Here is a 16,091-nt window from a genome sequence, read left to right as displayed (position 1 = left end):
TCACACCTTGTAAGATGCTTGCTGCCCACTTGCAAGAGCACTTCAACATGTTTTCACCGAAGTGTTTTTGTCACAGCATGGACAAGAAGCAAAAGAATCTAAGTATGTTCTCTACCATCAAAACTATTTAACAATTAAATACATAAATAAATAAAAGGAGGTAGATACTGCTTGCCTTTTTTTTTTTTTTTTATCCTGCTGGATATTTCTTAGAAAACCACCATGATATTTACATCCTTCTATTTCTTCCCTAGTCTCTTGCTAGTTCTGAAAGTGGAAACATATTTTTACTTTAAAAGTAAACTTTTTACTTTAAAAGCTTAGGAATAGACAGCCATCCTTTTGTTTCTCATTTTCAACTGCTGATTAAGCTTTTGCACTGGGGGCAATATTTTTCAGACAGAGCACTTTCAAAGTATGAACTTAACATATTTAGGATTTTTAGCTCTGAAACTACTGAAGTGGACATTGAGTTGTCAAATGGTATAAAGTAAGCTTTGCTACAACTGTGCCAGCTCACTGAGTAGGGCATCTGCCAGAAAATTACTTACCGATTTTTTGAAAGGATTCTCTGGAACTAAATCTTCCTGGCCATGGAGTTCACAGAAGGGAAAAGAGGGGCTCTCATCTTTCACTCTAAAACATTAGGTAAATGAGGCTCAGGTTTTCTTGGGAAGGACATTAAAAACCCTCTAATACAGCAAAGAAGATTTCCTCAGGACATATTTTTGAAATTCCACCAGAAGCATTGTTTCAGGTGGTTAGATCCATTGAAGTTAAATAAGAGGCCCACAAATAAATGCAACTGTTCCTACTTTGGATAAAGGAGGTGAAACAGCCAATGTGTTTGTCAAAGCAATATTTTTTTTTTATTTTTTTTTTTTTTTAGCTTTTTCCTAAATCTTGGACTGTGATGTCACTCTGCAAAGAAAAGGAAACCCTACAGAAATCAACCATACCACTGTAAAGCTGCTGATGCTGGAAGAAATTAATAGAAACTTATCTCTGGTATCCCTTTAGATTTTTCTGAAAAACTGGCAGGAAAATATGTAAAAAAAAAAAAAACCTCCAATAAAACATGCTATATTAGGCATCCAGCATTCTTTTTGCTACAGAGTATTTGTATGAAAAGAAACCATTATTTTATGTATCTGGTTAGTAGAAATAAGTATTATTAAAAAAAATACTTCCCCCTCCTCCCTTTACAAATATACAGATTATTTGGTCCAAAAACAGTCAAGAAATTCAGACACAGAGTCAAGAAGTTGACTCACATTAAGCTAAAGTCCTCAAAACACAGAGATAAAGGGACTTTGAAGAAGAAAGGCTACAGTATGAAACAGAACAAGGCTCCCTCCCTCACCATTAGCTTGACAGCTTTTCTTCCATTTCTGTGAAGGATTAAGAATAGCATTAACATTTAGACTTTGTAACAATTCTCTTATGATTTTAACTTCATCTCATTACCTTATTGAGTAATAATCATGAACCTGATACCTGAACTGAGAAAGTAGCAAGGTCCAAATATTTCAGAAGACTAAAAAAATTAAAGTCTCCAACTCTTTTGTTCATTATTTCAATTCAAATTTACTCCTGAATTTTTTGCCCAAATTGCCTTTTTTTTTTTTTTTTTTTAAACCACCTTAACTTCTAGGACATACTGACTGTCCAGAGAAATGAAAACTCACCAAGAGCTAGCCAAATTAATTGACTAATGTAAAATATCTGAAGCAACAGCAAATAAAGAAAAACATTAGAGTATCCTTAATTTCCATCAACTGCTACTAAATAACTGCTACAAAATAAGAAAAATCAAAGAAACTAAGCAAAAATTAGAATTGGCAACAGTTACAGCCTGGAGTTTATTAAAAAATGTGGTAACTCCAGCATAGTATGTGAAATACTATTTATGCAATCCTCTGAAAAAAAAGTTGAGACAGGTTGCAATTTAATAATAATAATAATAAAAAAAAATCAGCTATGAAGGCTGTAAATCACAGGCAATAAACCACAAAACCATTTTTTCTCCCCAGTAACAGACTGGTTCAAGCACCAGCCCCCCTGATCCCAGTGGCAGGGCTGGGTTTCACACAGAGCACTGGTTCAGCCATACCAACCAGGGGCCATACAAGCTTGCACTTACAGTACCTTGCAACAAGCATGTAGAAAGGTGGAAGAAGAGAAGAACAGAAGGACTCTTGAATTTCTGGCATCCTTGAATAATGCTGCTCCCTCACAGCAGAAACGGTGGCATGGTTAGCTTTGGTCAGGAGGTGCAGGAGCTTGCAACTGCACCTTGATATTATGGCAGAGCCAAAAGCACTAGGATAAAACAAAACCCCAGTGCTGCAGAGCACTGATTCCAATGATTCCAAACAGAAAGAGTACCTGTCCTGAAGAATTTTTATGTCCATGACCATGTATAGATAGAGATATAGGTAGACAGATACAGCATATGGAAGAGAGACAAGGAAAAACGAGGGCAAGGTGGAAGGACAAGAGATGACAGTAAAGAAACACTAAGTGCGTAGTTAGTACCAATGATGACTATTGGTCTGAACACCACTTCCAACAGTTGCTGTAATTATCATGATAAATCCTGTCACAGGTGGAGTACAACAAAGGGAATGATGAAGTCAGCATTACAATAAATATGTAAGGGTACTCTCATCTACAAGAGAAGGTAATTGGAAAGTTTTGCTATTTGGCCGTGCCCTGGGAGATGCTGACAGCTGCAGATGGGTGACACAAGGTGTGAAGTAGATCTGAACAGACCTTCCAGGAAATACAGGAATACCTCACGCAGCTTAGATAAGGAAGGGAGGTGGTTGAGTTGTTAGAGATGCAAATATGATCAGTAATGAAACTGGAAAATACCCATGAGATATGAATTACAGAACTGGCTGGGTTTTCTTTGTTTCTGTGAACTTTGCTAAATATTTAAGATGCAGTTTGATATAAAAATAAATGCATATGAGACTTCAAGAATGCAATCACAGAAAGACAGTCAGTAAATAGCAGTTAAGAAAAAAATAAAAGCATGTATAAAAACAGAGAAGTAAAGAGATTTTTTTTCTTTTAAATAATGGGAAAAGCATGTTTCAACTTTGCAAAATCCCCAAGCCTAAGAATTATCTACTCAGGAGTATGTACTTACAAGTTTCCCTCCCCAGACTTTAACAATTAAGTTTTTAAGCAATGCTAATCTTCCTATATGTTATCTCATTCCTAGTGACACAGGTGGGAGCTGCAGCCCAAAATACTTTCTAGAATGGACTAAGCATGAGATATCCAATGTTAAGAAAAGCAGCAAAAAATAAATAAATAAAATAAATAAATAAAATAAATAAATAAAATAAATAAATAAAATAAATAAATAAAATAAATAAATAAAATAAATAAATAAAATAAATAAATAAAATAAATAAATAAAACCCAACAACCCTAAAACCAACTGAAAGAATTAAAACGAAGTCCTTAACATTTTAAGGAAAACAAACAAACAAACAAAAACCACCACACACATTCATTTTACTTCATAACACTTTGAAAGTGTTATATTTTTATTAAAAGATCCATTAAATCATCATCGCTATTCATAATATTATTCTTAACAGATTTCTCATTTTTTTTTGCCATATACTATTACTACAGAAAGAGGTACTACAGTACAACACGGTCTACTCTCAAACCTACCAGCTCCTTTTAGGATCAAAAGAAGTTTTTGCCCCATTATTGACAGCTAACAGTGAAATCTGTGGTTCTGTGAATCTTGAGTCATTTACAGTAATCTTAAAGTCAACATTTTTTCTTGTTAATTCAGCAGCTGGAAAATCAATTTAACAATCAACAATTAAAACCCTATTACTTCACGTACTTATTCTGAGCAGTTATGTAAAAGGCGAGCCAAAAACTTGTTACTGCTAAATATCTCCCTGGACAGTTTATACTTCAAAGTACATTTCACAGTATAAAAGAATATATAATCTGCTTACAGTTTTTCAGATTTTGAATCCTTGCATGTGTTTCAAATAGCTGCATGGAGATTTTTACCCTCTTTTTATGCCACAAGCATTATAACCTGATTGTTATCAAGCACTGCTGTCCTGAACCAGTGAAATTTCCAGCCATCTGGCAGATATGCAATTGATTCTATTGACATTAACTAAAATAATTTCAATTGTCATGTAGAAAATGAATTCAGGATTCAATGCCTGTGAAGTACATAAAACAAGTTGCTGGAGATTTCAATCAATGTTAATACATTCTGTTAGAAACAAAGCTCAAGTAATAAACACTATGTACCACCTTAATATACTCAAAAGAAACAGAGAGCTGAATTAAAAGCACAGACATGAGCTCAGAATAAATCTGCTCAAGGTTAGAAATATTATGCAAGGCTTGGAGACCAAAAAGTAAGGAAGAACATCAGATCTGGCAAAGCTGGAGAAGGAAACCACTTACTCCAGATCCCAATTAGCCACAACAATCTTATTCTAATACACTTGATCATCCTGTTTCATAAAATTCACAGTGACTCTATACATTCTTCACACACACATTCATTCTGCCTCTAATGTTGTAATTTATATCTTGCTTCCAGCCGCAAGTACAAAACCTGTGAAAACCTTTGTCCATCGCAATATAACCTAAATACACATTTCTACTCCACTGTCACTGAGGAGCTACTAAGGAAAAATGCTCAAGGCAATGTCACTTTGGTTTTCTAATACACCTGGCATTTTGGAAATTCAACATGATAATGACAAATAATTAGCTTGTAAGCAAGTTGCACACTCCTCACATCTCACTGATAGAACAACACTCCTGTCACCAGCGGTTTCCACCTGGGAGCCCCATCCAGATACTTGCCAGATTTAACATGAAGACTTTTCCAAAGAGATATTTTAAATCAGTATCTTCAGTGACTATGATCTATCACAAAGTAATGAACTATTGCAGTGTAATATTACATGTGAAAAACCTTAATACTTCACAAAATATCCTTTGCTGAAAACAGTCTGCAAAATTTGGATGAATTAATGCTGAGAGGCAACAGAGGCTTTTTATGTAAGGAAAACAGATCACTAACTGTCAGTTAAAGATAATAACTCAGAAGTCTGCATTTGGTTGCTTCCTTATGAGATTTTAGTCAGCAACCCTCTTGGAAAGAAAGATCTGATAGGCTTAGTTCACAAGTAAAATCCAGGTGGAAGCTTAGAGAATGGTTTTACTTAGAAAACTTACAGGCAAGATGAGAAAAGACAATGCCACCCAAAGAATACCCCTAGTAAATGCAGCATTAACACAAAGTATTTCGGCAATCTGGTGAAATACTTCATGGACTGTGGCCATGCACACAGCTGTACATCGTAAAGTTTCAAGTCCATGAGGAACCACACCTAGGAAAAATTAAGAAACTTGGTACGAACTGCACATGCAGGACAGAACCTGCAGATTCTGTCCACGACCTCATTAGGATTTCATGGCACACTGAGAAAGTGACCTCTCCCTACTTCAGCCCTACTGCTGGTAACAGACCATACAAACAGCTATCTACTTTTCAGTGAGATTGAGATGCAAGAACTATTTATTAGTATTGGGAAGGAAGGTGGTCAGATCCGATAATCTGAAATGCTACTGAAATTCAAAATATTAACTCTCATTCCAAGTAACTTTACTGTTAGGATGAAAAAAGGAAAAAAAAAATGTGTACATCTATTCCACATAGTATCACAATAGCTTGTTACTCTGTGCATAACAAATAGCTTCCAAAAAAATAAAACGACATTCCACTTCAAACTTTATGACAGAAGAAATCCTTATAAACTAGCAAGGAGTAGGCACTGATATTTCTGCAACAGCAGTTTCCATTTATATCATAGTCAGTAACACATTCAATATTAAAAACAAACAAACCCAAGGAATCCAAAAACCCCTGAATTTCACGATCACTGTCATGCATGTTGACTAGCCATACTCTGAGAAGTAATGCAGGCAGTTGATTACATCTTAAGTGCTTTAACCACAGCAAAATTATCAATTCTTGCCAAATTGGCAAAGCAGTGATGTGCCACACGGATGTAAAAAGAAGTCTAATAAAAATTAATAATAAAAAAATGAAAAAAGCAGCACAGATACTCAACTGCATCCATATATTACAGTTGGTTATTATCCACCAGAGAGGCAAAAGAGGCCAAATGACACAAGCACTTACGGCATTCTCAGACAGCAGTCCCTGTGTTCTGGGACTAATACCTTTGATATTTATGACTGCTATGGTATTGTCCTTCCCACCCTTAAATTAACAACTGCATAAAACCAGTCCTAGAACAGCAGCTCAGAACATTTTTATTTTTTGCTCCTGAGAGCCTCTGGCACAACACCAGTCCTGCTGCAGGCTGCCCAGACACATAACGTGCTGGAACCACCTGGAATGGGTAAAGTAGTAGCACCAGAGGACCAGGTACATGGCCATCAGACCACAGTTACGGGGGAGCCACCTGTGCTTAATCAGTGATCAGAGGAGTACCTCCTGTGTTTCCTCCTCATGTTTCATTTCTACTGACATCAGTGAATTTTCAAAAGAGACTGCATAGCCTGCAGCTGCATCTTCAGCATCAAGCGCTCAGACAAAAGCAACAAGAAATAACCCCCTGCCCCATCTGTCGACACGACACTGCAAGTTTCAGGGTGTATTGCAGATTGAATCCACATATCTTCAGTTTCTGTCCAGCTTACATGAACAATATGCTTTAAAATGCACATTTTGCAAAATCTCAAACCATTTTCAGGAGAGATGGGGGTGTTATAGGGAGAACAGCACAGTTACGTGACATGGATTAAATTGCAGTTACCATATGCCCTAATTTACACGGAGCAGCTGGGGGATGAAGAGGCCAGCATGATCCATTCCCATATTCTTTCCCTGCCTGTGGAAAAGCACAATGGGTTCTCCATAGCTTGTAAGACTTGTTGCACAGCATGTAACGCACTAAATAAATATTAGGACATTTCAATGAAGGGAAAAATAAATCTCTCTTGCTTAGCGTATAGTCAGAAACATAGTTGCACACAAGATTTGAGGTTGGGGTAGGTATGGGAAAATATGTAGTTGTCAATAACAAGAGGGAAGAAGTCAATGACCTAAAGATCAATTTTAAGTTTTCATCTTCACTGATTTATCCATTCATCCTAACTACCTATTTAAATATCACTTGTTCAATGCTCTAACAGTGTCTAATCAAAGGTATTTCACCTTTTTATCAAAGCAAGGAAGACATAAGGAGAATGAGTCAGGACAGAATATTTATTTCTGCAAATAAACTTGAAAATGTTGGAAAAATTAAATCCACGTGAGGCAGCAAGTTTCCTCACCAAGCACAAGGGACTCCATCTCCTCCAAACCCCTGCTCTGCTGCTTTTTCTATGGTGAGAGGAGCTCCCAGAGGGATGAATCATGCCTCAGGGCACACAGAAGGCATCACATGCTGCTGCACAGGGTAGGCGTGTGAGCAGATAGGAGAATGCAGTTATTTCAGGCTACCACCAACCCAGGTTGAATGTGAAGAGAAGACAGAGGTTAAAAACAAAACAAAAAAACAGAAGTAGTCCCTTAAATGAGAACTTCTAGATAACTATACAGAGGATGAAATTATTAGAAGTTAAATAATAACATTATTTGCTATTAAGCCCAGTGTTTTGTTTGATTTTTGTTGGGTCGTGGTATTTTTTTTTTATTCATTTTTCTTTTTAACATACAAAGCGTGTTTGGGATTCAAGCCGCTGAGAAATCATACTGCTTCAGAGCCTCTGTCCTGCTCAGCAACACAGCCACTAAAAGTGTGCCAATATTCCTGCTCATCAACACGAATTTCTTAAAACACTTTGCTGAATCATGAACAGGGTACTCTTAAACCAGCAAGTCTTCTCTCCTGAAGTGTGAAGCCTCTTTCATGAAACAAGAATGTCAGGGTTCACTTAATGCAAATCAATACACAGCCATTAGCAGTACCAATTTTTTTTTATTTATTTATTTTACAATAAAGTATCCAGTTACTATTTCTCATTACCCAACGCACCTCTCTCTCTAAGTGAATTTACAGTCAAACTGGCTGTTTCACTTCACTCTTCCACCTTTTCAAAGAATATAACTATGTTCTCAGACAAGCCTGATATCTATGATTACGAATGTTTCAGAACTGTTTTAAAAAAAAACCCTGTAATTTACATCCTACATACCTATCTCTAAATATAAGCTTTCTTAAAATTTTATTTGGGAAAAAAAAGTCGTCTGCTGTCTGTTCTTGATAGCACTGAACTCAAAAATAAGATTCCCATTTTTCACTGTTTCTGTACCCAAACAGCCTTATGCACTACCATGCCAAGAAATTGCTTAGCTTCTTATTTCAGGTTTTGGGATCCATACAATTCAAGCCACATCTCCGTAGAGTCATTGCATATTAGATGCTGTGAAGTGTGAACTAAGTGCATGCCAGAGAAGCATGCACTACCTGCAAGATGCATCATTCTTCTTGCATAGGTTTCCTTCCCCCCAGGAGCTTGCAGATGACAGTGCACATCAGTGGATTTCGGGAGGCACAAGGGAGCCCAGGGACAAGAACAAGCAGTGAGAAGGATGAAGAAAGCTGAAGGGCATGAATTGCCCTGAGTGCTGAGTGACGAAAGGCAAGGACAAGAGACTGGAGTTATCAAGCTGGGCTCCTGGAAAGAAACACTTGCCACTTTGTTTTGATAACAAATTTAGGGCATTCTCAAACCATTTAGGGGACTGCTCACTGTCCTGCTCACCTTCGGTGCTTACATCTGTTGAGGAGTGTGAAGAAAGCCAATTCAAAAGCTGTTACGTATTTTTCATGGCATCACCAGACAAAGCGGTGATGTAGAATGAACATTGAGATAGCTATTTTCAGTATTTCTTGTGTTACAACAAATTTATTCCATGTTTACCTATAAACTAGGTAATGAGATTTGACTCATTTTTCTCCAACAATTCACCAACTAAGGGATTAAATAAAACAATCAAGTAGAGTACCAAGTCATGAATAAAACAGGATTTTTTGTTGTTGTTTAATTACATGGCACTGAATATTTTATTTCTTTATAATCTGAAATGCTGTGAGGGGTTACACAGGCTTTCTGTATCCTCTGGAGATAGCTCCTTTTGTTCTATATACATATATAAATTAAAATGATTTCATCAGAAAAAAAGAAACCCGTATGAAAGTGTAAGTGTGCTTGTGAATGAAATAAAATGCTCCAGTTTAAATGCAAATTTTTGATCTAATCACCTCCACATAACCTTATACATGTACTGCTGTTAAAAGGAAAACCTTGCTGGAGCATGGCAATTTAGCCCAGAGAAACTGTATCAGCAGAAACACCATTATGGAGAGCATAAATTTACAGCTAAAGTTAATGATGACCTTCCTGGAATATATCAAGAAACTAATATAAAGAAGGTAGCAATGTATTTTCGGTTACTCTTGGTAGCTTAAGTCTTTAAATCAATTCTTCACTTATTGCTAGGTACTACCTCTCCAAAACACTACACAAATAGAGCAAATTAACAATATAAATAATGGTTTAGCTAATTGACCTCAGAAAATCAGTCCCTCCAGACTATCTGGCAGACCAGTATCATGAGAAGTACGCTACTTCAGACCATTAGTGAAAGGTTCAAAAGTTCATTCCTGTTTGGAAACTGAATTTAGGAGTTTAAGTCTTTTCCATCAAAACTGGAAAGTTTTAAAAAACCCCTCCTTAGTGATTTAACAAAGATGCTAAGGCTGCAACACAGCTCTGCAGGTCTGAGCTGAGCGTGTTGCTCCACCAGTGTCCCACCTGCACGCTGAGGGACAGTTACGGAGGATTAATCCTGCCACCCTCCTACATCTTAGCTCCTACCTGGAGGTCTGCCATGGCCTCTGTCCCCAGGGAGGGGACCGCAGGCCTCTGGACAGCAGTGGCTGGGTGACACACCACCCTGGGGGTCCCTGCACCCCAGGGCTCCCCAAGCACAGAGGACCAGGGTGCCACAACCAAGAGAGGCTTCTGGTGCTCAGCTGCCCAAGAGGTGAGACTCTGCCTCCTCCTCTTTACTTTCACCACAGGTGAAATGAAAAAAGCCTCGTGACACCATTTTGATCCTTTCCTTCCTTATGATACTGGAACAAAGGGTCGAAGAATGAGATGAGAAACAGGAAATAACAGCTAAAACACGACTTGATCACAATTCAGCCTGCGTGCTGCTTTGTCCTCCCCCCAGCAATGAATACTATCACTTAACAGTTTCAAAAAAATATTGGAAAAAATACTGGTATGTTTGAGCAGAAGACCAGTTACACTTACAGGTTTTCAAGTAAGAGTAAATATACACATTTAATATTGCATATGCTTGCATTCAATTGTTGCATTAGAGTACATCAGCAAGAGTATAATAATTCTGGAAGTAATATTGATAGTTCAGCAAACACATGGGATGATGTGCTTAAAGTTTTTTTAGAAGTGAATGCAGGAAGGCTGATTCTATGAAATACCACAAAAGCATTCAGGACACTTAATACCTCAGAGGTCTGAGCACTAGCTTCCAAAGTGAAAGTTTGGCAGGTAATCCGTTAGCAACATTTGCAAATCTCATTGGGCATCTTCCCAAATTCTTTGTAAGATTTTGGCCAAGTGTGCCTATGGCCAGGAACCTTTGTTTGAGCACAGTATTTCTGGCACCTTCAAAAAGCATTTCACTACTGAGTGGAATCTAACAACAGCATCTAGAATCTATTTCCCATTGATTTCTGTAAGTGCTAAAGCATACCTCTAAAGTTTCATTGGCATTGCTTTGTTTTTGTTGTCCACAGATGCAAAATCAGGATCTTTTAAGATGATCCATCAGGACAACAGTGAGCAGTTCTATATCCTATTAAGTATAGTAATCAAAGCACATTGAATAATTATACATATACCTTTACTCTTTATTTCCCAATTAATAAATGCACAAGTTACATGAGTAAAGAGATAGCATAAATACCCCTGTGCTAAACAGCTTAAACATCATCTCTGCAGCAAAATCCATCCACAAAATTTCTCATTTAAGTCAATCTTACAGTGATGACATTTAAAAGACAAAAGGTTACACTCAGTCATGACCCAGACAGTGGGAGCAAAAGCATACCAATAAATGCTTGTGTAGCTTTTCGGAGAGAAGTCAAGAATGAAAGCACACTGAATATTTGTCTGTCTCAGTAGCACCCAATCATAGCTGTAGTCGCACCTGTCCACACCTTTGGTTTATATATCACAGAGCACTTTATCTGAAAGTGAACTAGAATCAACCAGATAAAAATAGACAAGGGTGGCTTCCGAGAGCACACCAAGGGTTTTCCATTACCAAATGAGCACTCAGGCCAGCCTAGAACTAAGTCCAAAGGAAGCCCCCCTTGACATGTTGCCCTAAAACATGAACACAAAGTCCTCAACACCCAGCGCCTTGCCTTACAGACCTGCTCCCGCAGGGCTGCATTTGTGCTAAGGTAGGCATTGTCTTACCGTCACTGTCATGGCAAAAGATAGTTCATCCATTTTAATGGGAAATCCATTGCTCTTGAAGCTTAAAGGACTTTAGCAATCTGTAACAAGCCTTTCATGAGGAAGCAGACTGTTCTGTCCATACCCCCAAAGAGAGCTAAAATGATGGCTACAGCAGTCTATTAATAGAAATTGGAGATGCCTATCTTTCCTGCTAAAATTAAAAAGCTTTATGCTTACTTCTAGTTCTATTATTTTCCACCTTAAACACTGTCTCTCTAATCCTGAATTGTTGTATCTCTCAGTATCCTAATAGTGGTTCCAATATTCTCTGCTACACATTTTCTCCTCAAGTTCCAGGATTTTCTTATCTGGTGCTTAAAACTGTTTAACCAATTTAACTACTTTTCATAGTAGCAGTACATCAATAAACTGAAGAATATTGTTTTTCGGGTTCCCACTGAGAAGATAAACTCAGCAGTCTCTTAATGCAGCAGAGATAAAATACGCAGTATCAGTCAGGTCTGACTGCTGCAGAGCAAAATTATATTTGATGTCCTTCACAAACTCAGAGAAGTTAATGCCCAAGGCCTGACACCTGCGAATCCACACACAGTCTCCATTTAGCAAGAGCACTGCTGGAAGACCATGGGTCAGCAGGAGGAGGCTGCTAGGAAGTCTGCAGTTAAAGGGGGAAGCATTAAGTATCATTGACTTTCTGCAAAGTGCCTGACATGTCATCATCTTCACCCAGATTATAGGTATAAGCAACTAGAGGAAGACAAAAAGATGAGGACTTGTGTTTTAGCCACAGTGGCAAGACAACCTAGCCCATAACGAAGGTCAAACTACAGTCAGGAAAAAGAAGTCTGCTTGGACAGTAATTCAACATATAAAATCACTTAAGAAGTGGAGAAAAAAGGGCCAGGAAGTTGTTCAGTGGATGATGATTACAGCCAGCTCCCCTGAGAAACTCAGGCAATTGTAATAGCAGCCAGACATTTCAGAGCAGCCATTTTAAAAAGGAAGAAGCCTATAAAGTTAACCTGGATTTATAGCAGACTCCCAGACTAAGATGATTTCATTTAACCAAGCCTATGGCAGTCTCTTACAGATTTATCTAGCCAGTTATTTTAAGTTTGAACGACACTTGTAAATATACTGCAAAGACTAACGTGGCAGTAAATCCTGCGTGATGCTATTCATTTAGGCCTCCATGATCCCACCCCAAGTAAGTAAACACCATTCAAACTCTACCATTTCAGACAGTGACACGAGAAGTACCTTTTTTCTGCCACAGCTTCTCCATTAGGGGTTATGATGTTAATTGCTGAACAAGCCACACTGACCATGAAATAGAAAGTGCTGTTTCCTAGAGGCTACCTGTTTCCCAGTAACCCAGAATTACTCAGACTGACAAAGCGAACTCCAGGGTGAATGAAAGGGAAGAGGATGGATGAGAGACTCACCAAGTCATCATGAAAATCTCAACTTAAAAAATGTGAGAAAAACATTGTTTGGGAAATTAGGGGGGGAAAGCTTTCATGAAAGGGAAGAACAATCCTTTGGCTTTTCTTTATTTAATAGAAAACTCTAGAGAACTGTTTTTTGATTTGTTTTTCTAAAGTCTGCAACTTACCGCCTTTCAGTTATTCCCATCAGATTGAGACCTTAAGAAATCAATATGCTTTACCTAATGTATCAGAAGAAATGAAGGCATTCCAGTCAAATGGAAACAGAATTAAAATAAAGCATGCACAATTAATAATAAATTTGTTTCAGGGTTTTATAGTCTTTTTTACGGAAATAAAAGCTGCATAACAGCAATAATTTTCAGACACGCAAAATAATGATGAAAACAGCAAGGAGGAAAAATTAGAAATTTATTTAATATTATTGTTTATCAAGCTAGTAACACTTATCTCCCTAGGGCACAATGAAGATGAGTTAATATTTATATAACTCATAGAAGCTGAAAGGTGGTGTTTAAAGCAGCAGGTATGGAAATATAGGTGTAGCTAATTCTTATTTTAATTTTCCACTTGCAAAGTAAATTTTTACACTTCTTATTCAAAAAGAAAACAACAACAACAACAAAACTTGGAATTTGAATTAATGTGAAAGGAAGTTGTTTAAAAGCAAACAAAAATCCTACTGGCTATGCTCAGCTTGAATTGCCATACTGCTAAACTGACCTCTTCCACAAAAGGGGGCTGAATAAGCCAAGATATTTGTTCCCTGCTTGCTTACATAGAGTACAGCTGTGCCCTGCAGGTGTTCATTACTCTTTCATTCTGCTTCTAGATTTGGGGTTTTCATTTTTTCTTTTATATGTACATAAAATCCTAGGGGGAGGTTGTGAGTTGAGGGGCTAAGACAACCTCCTGGTAGAATACTCAAAATAATCTGGAACAGATTTGGGGGTGCTATTTTGTAGGGGCTGGGATGGAAGCCATCAATTTCAGCTGTAGGGAATATATGGCACAGAAAGGATTCATTCCTTCCACCTTATCCTTAGCACCAGGGAAGTCTGCAGAAGTTCTTGTTCTGTACAACTGTATTTGTGAAGTCTTACAGAAATTCTAACTGTTAATGGATCAGACAGGCACATGTATTTGGACAATGAACAAGCTAACATCATTTAATACCTCTGCATCTCATTTGCTGTTTTCCAAATTACCCTAACTAGTAATACACGCTCCCCCAAATGACAGTGTCATCCTGGTTCAGCTTCCCAGGTGACTTCATGAATCATGTAAATCTTCCCACCAAAGATGCCTCCTTAGCTTTGCACAACAAGGAGCTGTGTTAGAGTTCACTTCCTTAGTAAAGTTTCTAACAAAAACAAAAAAGCAAGATCTGCTCTTCCACCAGCCCTCCCAAAACAGCTCCTCACACGTTCCTACTACAGACAACCAGCTGCAGTTCCTCAGCTCAAGGCATCAAACTCAGTTTGTTATGAGCTGCCTTTGGAAAACTTTTGCACATTATCTTTTGTTTTATTTCCTTATCTTGAATTTGTCTTTCTGTCCAGATTTTTTTTTGTTTCATACTGCTACTGAGATGAGAGCAAGAGACCTGAAGAAGGCCATATCACTTTCTACCTTTACCTTTCCCCTTAAGTATGGTAACTCCATCTGCTAGTTCTCAGTCGTATTTCCCACACTAGATTAGCTCTAGTTCTTCTCACTTTGGCACAGCACATCATGAGATAAAACTTCCGGAAATGTCATCTGCTACTGCTGCCAAGCCAATGGGCACCACCACACTTCTCTCTAGGTTATAACAGGCCACTATGCCCGTCAGCTTTGACTCCTGTAGCAACCACTCATGGACACTAAGCAAGTAGCCTAAAAAGACTATGTTTAAGACTACTAAAGGCAATGCATAGACTGTGGGAGTTACTTCACAGATTGTCTTACAACCCCAAACATGAACTTAATACCCTTCCCTCACCAAAGCATGAATCTAGAGTCACCATTTTACAGCCACGTAAAACCAGCTTTACAACCGTGATCCATACGCCAAACAAATATTCAGAATCAAGTAATGATTCCCTTTATTCACCCAAACTAAAATCAAAACTGCCATGAAATTGGGTAACTTCCAGTTTTGAATAGACCATCTTAAACTGCAAAATGAAGATCTCACTTTAGAAAGTATTTCCAAGTTTCCTGGCCCAAACAAAAATTTTCCTATGCCAAGCACGTATGGACTGCAAGAAGATAGTAGAGAACCCGTTAATCTTTATTTCTACAAATGAAGTTCTAATTTTTAAGAGCTCTAAGAGTTAGTCAAACAATCGGTTATAAGTTCCATTATTAAAACTCTTTTGCCTTACAATGCCCATGAGGGCTGAAGGGAATTTAAGCTCCTAAAATAAAGCATCCTCAACACAGAAGTTGCTTTTCTTGTATTTATGATGGTGAAATATTAAGGCTTGTAAAAAAGAACTATGTTTTCCCATTTTACTTTTCATCTCAGTTTCCAGTATTAAATCACATTTTACAGTCTGGACACAGCAGTCCAAGATTGCAAAGAGACAAGATATTAAATCTGCCAGTTCAGCTCAGGACTAACAGTAGCTTAGTAGGTCCATTCAAACAGTGTAGGACTGAAAATACGGAAGCATCACAGGAGAATCTAGCAAAGAGCAAGAAAAGATACTGCCATGGTGCTAGTTTTAGAACATGCATATGAGTATGAGAAAAGCTGTCCACAATCCAGCTGTTTTTTTTTCCCCAAGTGAATCAATTGACATAATCACATTTACAACCTGAAACACAACCAACAGAAAGTGATTAAAAAAACACACACACACTCCTTCTGCTTCTGAGCAAACTAACATTTCTACACATACACTGAATAACCAGCAATACAAACAGATGCCTAACAATGGCAGTTGGGATTTTTATTTTTGTTCACAACATGAAACGTAGTTAACTAGTAAGTTATATAACCTATTATAGTTATCTATATTAAGCCTATTTAACTATAACAAGCCCAGTTAACCTTCTGCAGAGGATGAACCTGCAGAAATCATGAAA

At 37.7% G+C, this 16,091-nt stretch overlaps 1 protein-coding gene across 1 annotated transcript in view; it reads right to left on the bottom strand.

Annotated features, from left to right (window-relative positions):
- DMD (dystrophin) overlaps positions 1-16,091 on the bottom strand; it is a 1,239,454-nt gene that overhangs the window by 1,168,223 nt on the left and 55,140 nt on the right. The window lies entirely within an intron of this gene.

Source organism: Anser cygnoides, chromosome 1, assembly GCF_040182565.1.
Source record: "Anser cygnoides isolate HZ-2024a breed goose chromosome 1, Taihu_goose_T2T_genome, whole genome shotgun sequence".
Classification (NCBI taxonomy): Eukaryota; Metazoa; Chordata; class Aves; order Anseriformes; family Anatidae; genus Anser; species Anser cygnoides.
The sequence above is the reverse complement of the archived record's forward strand: the minus strand, read 5'-3'. Positions and strand labels throughout refer to the sequence as shown.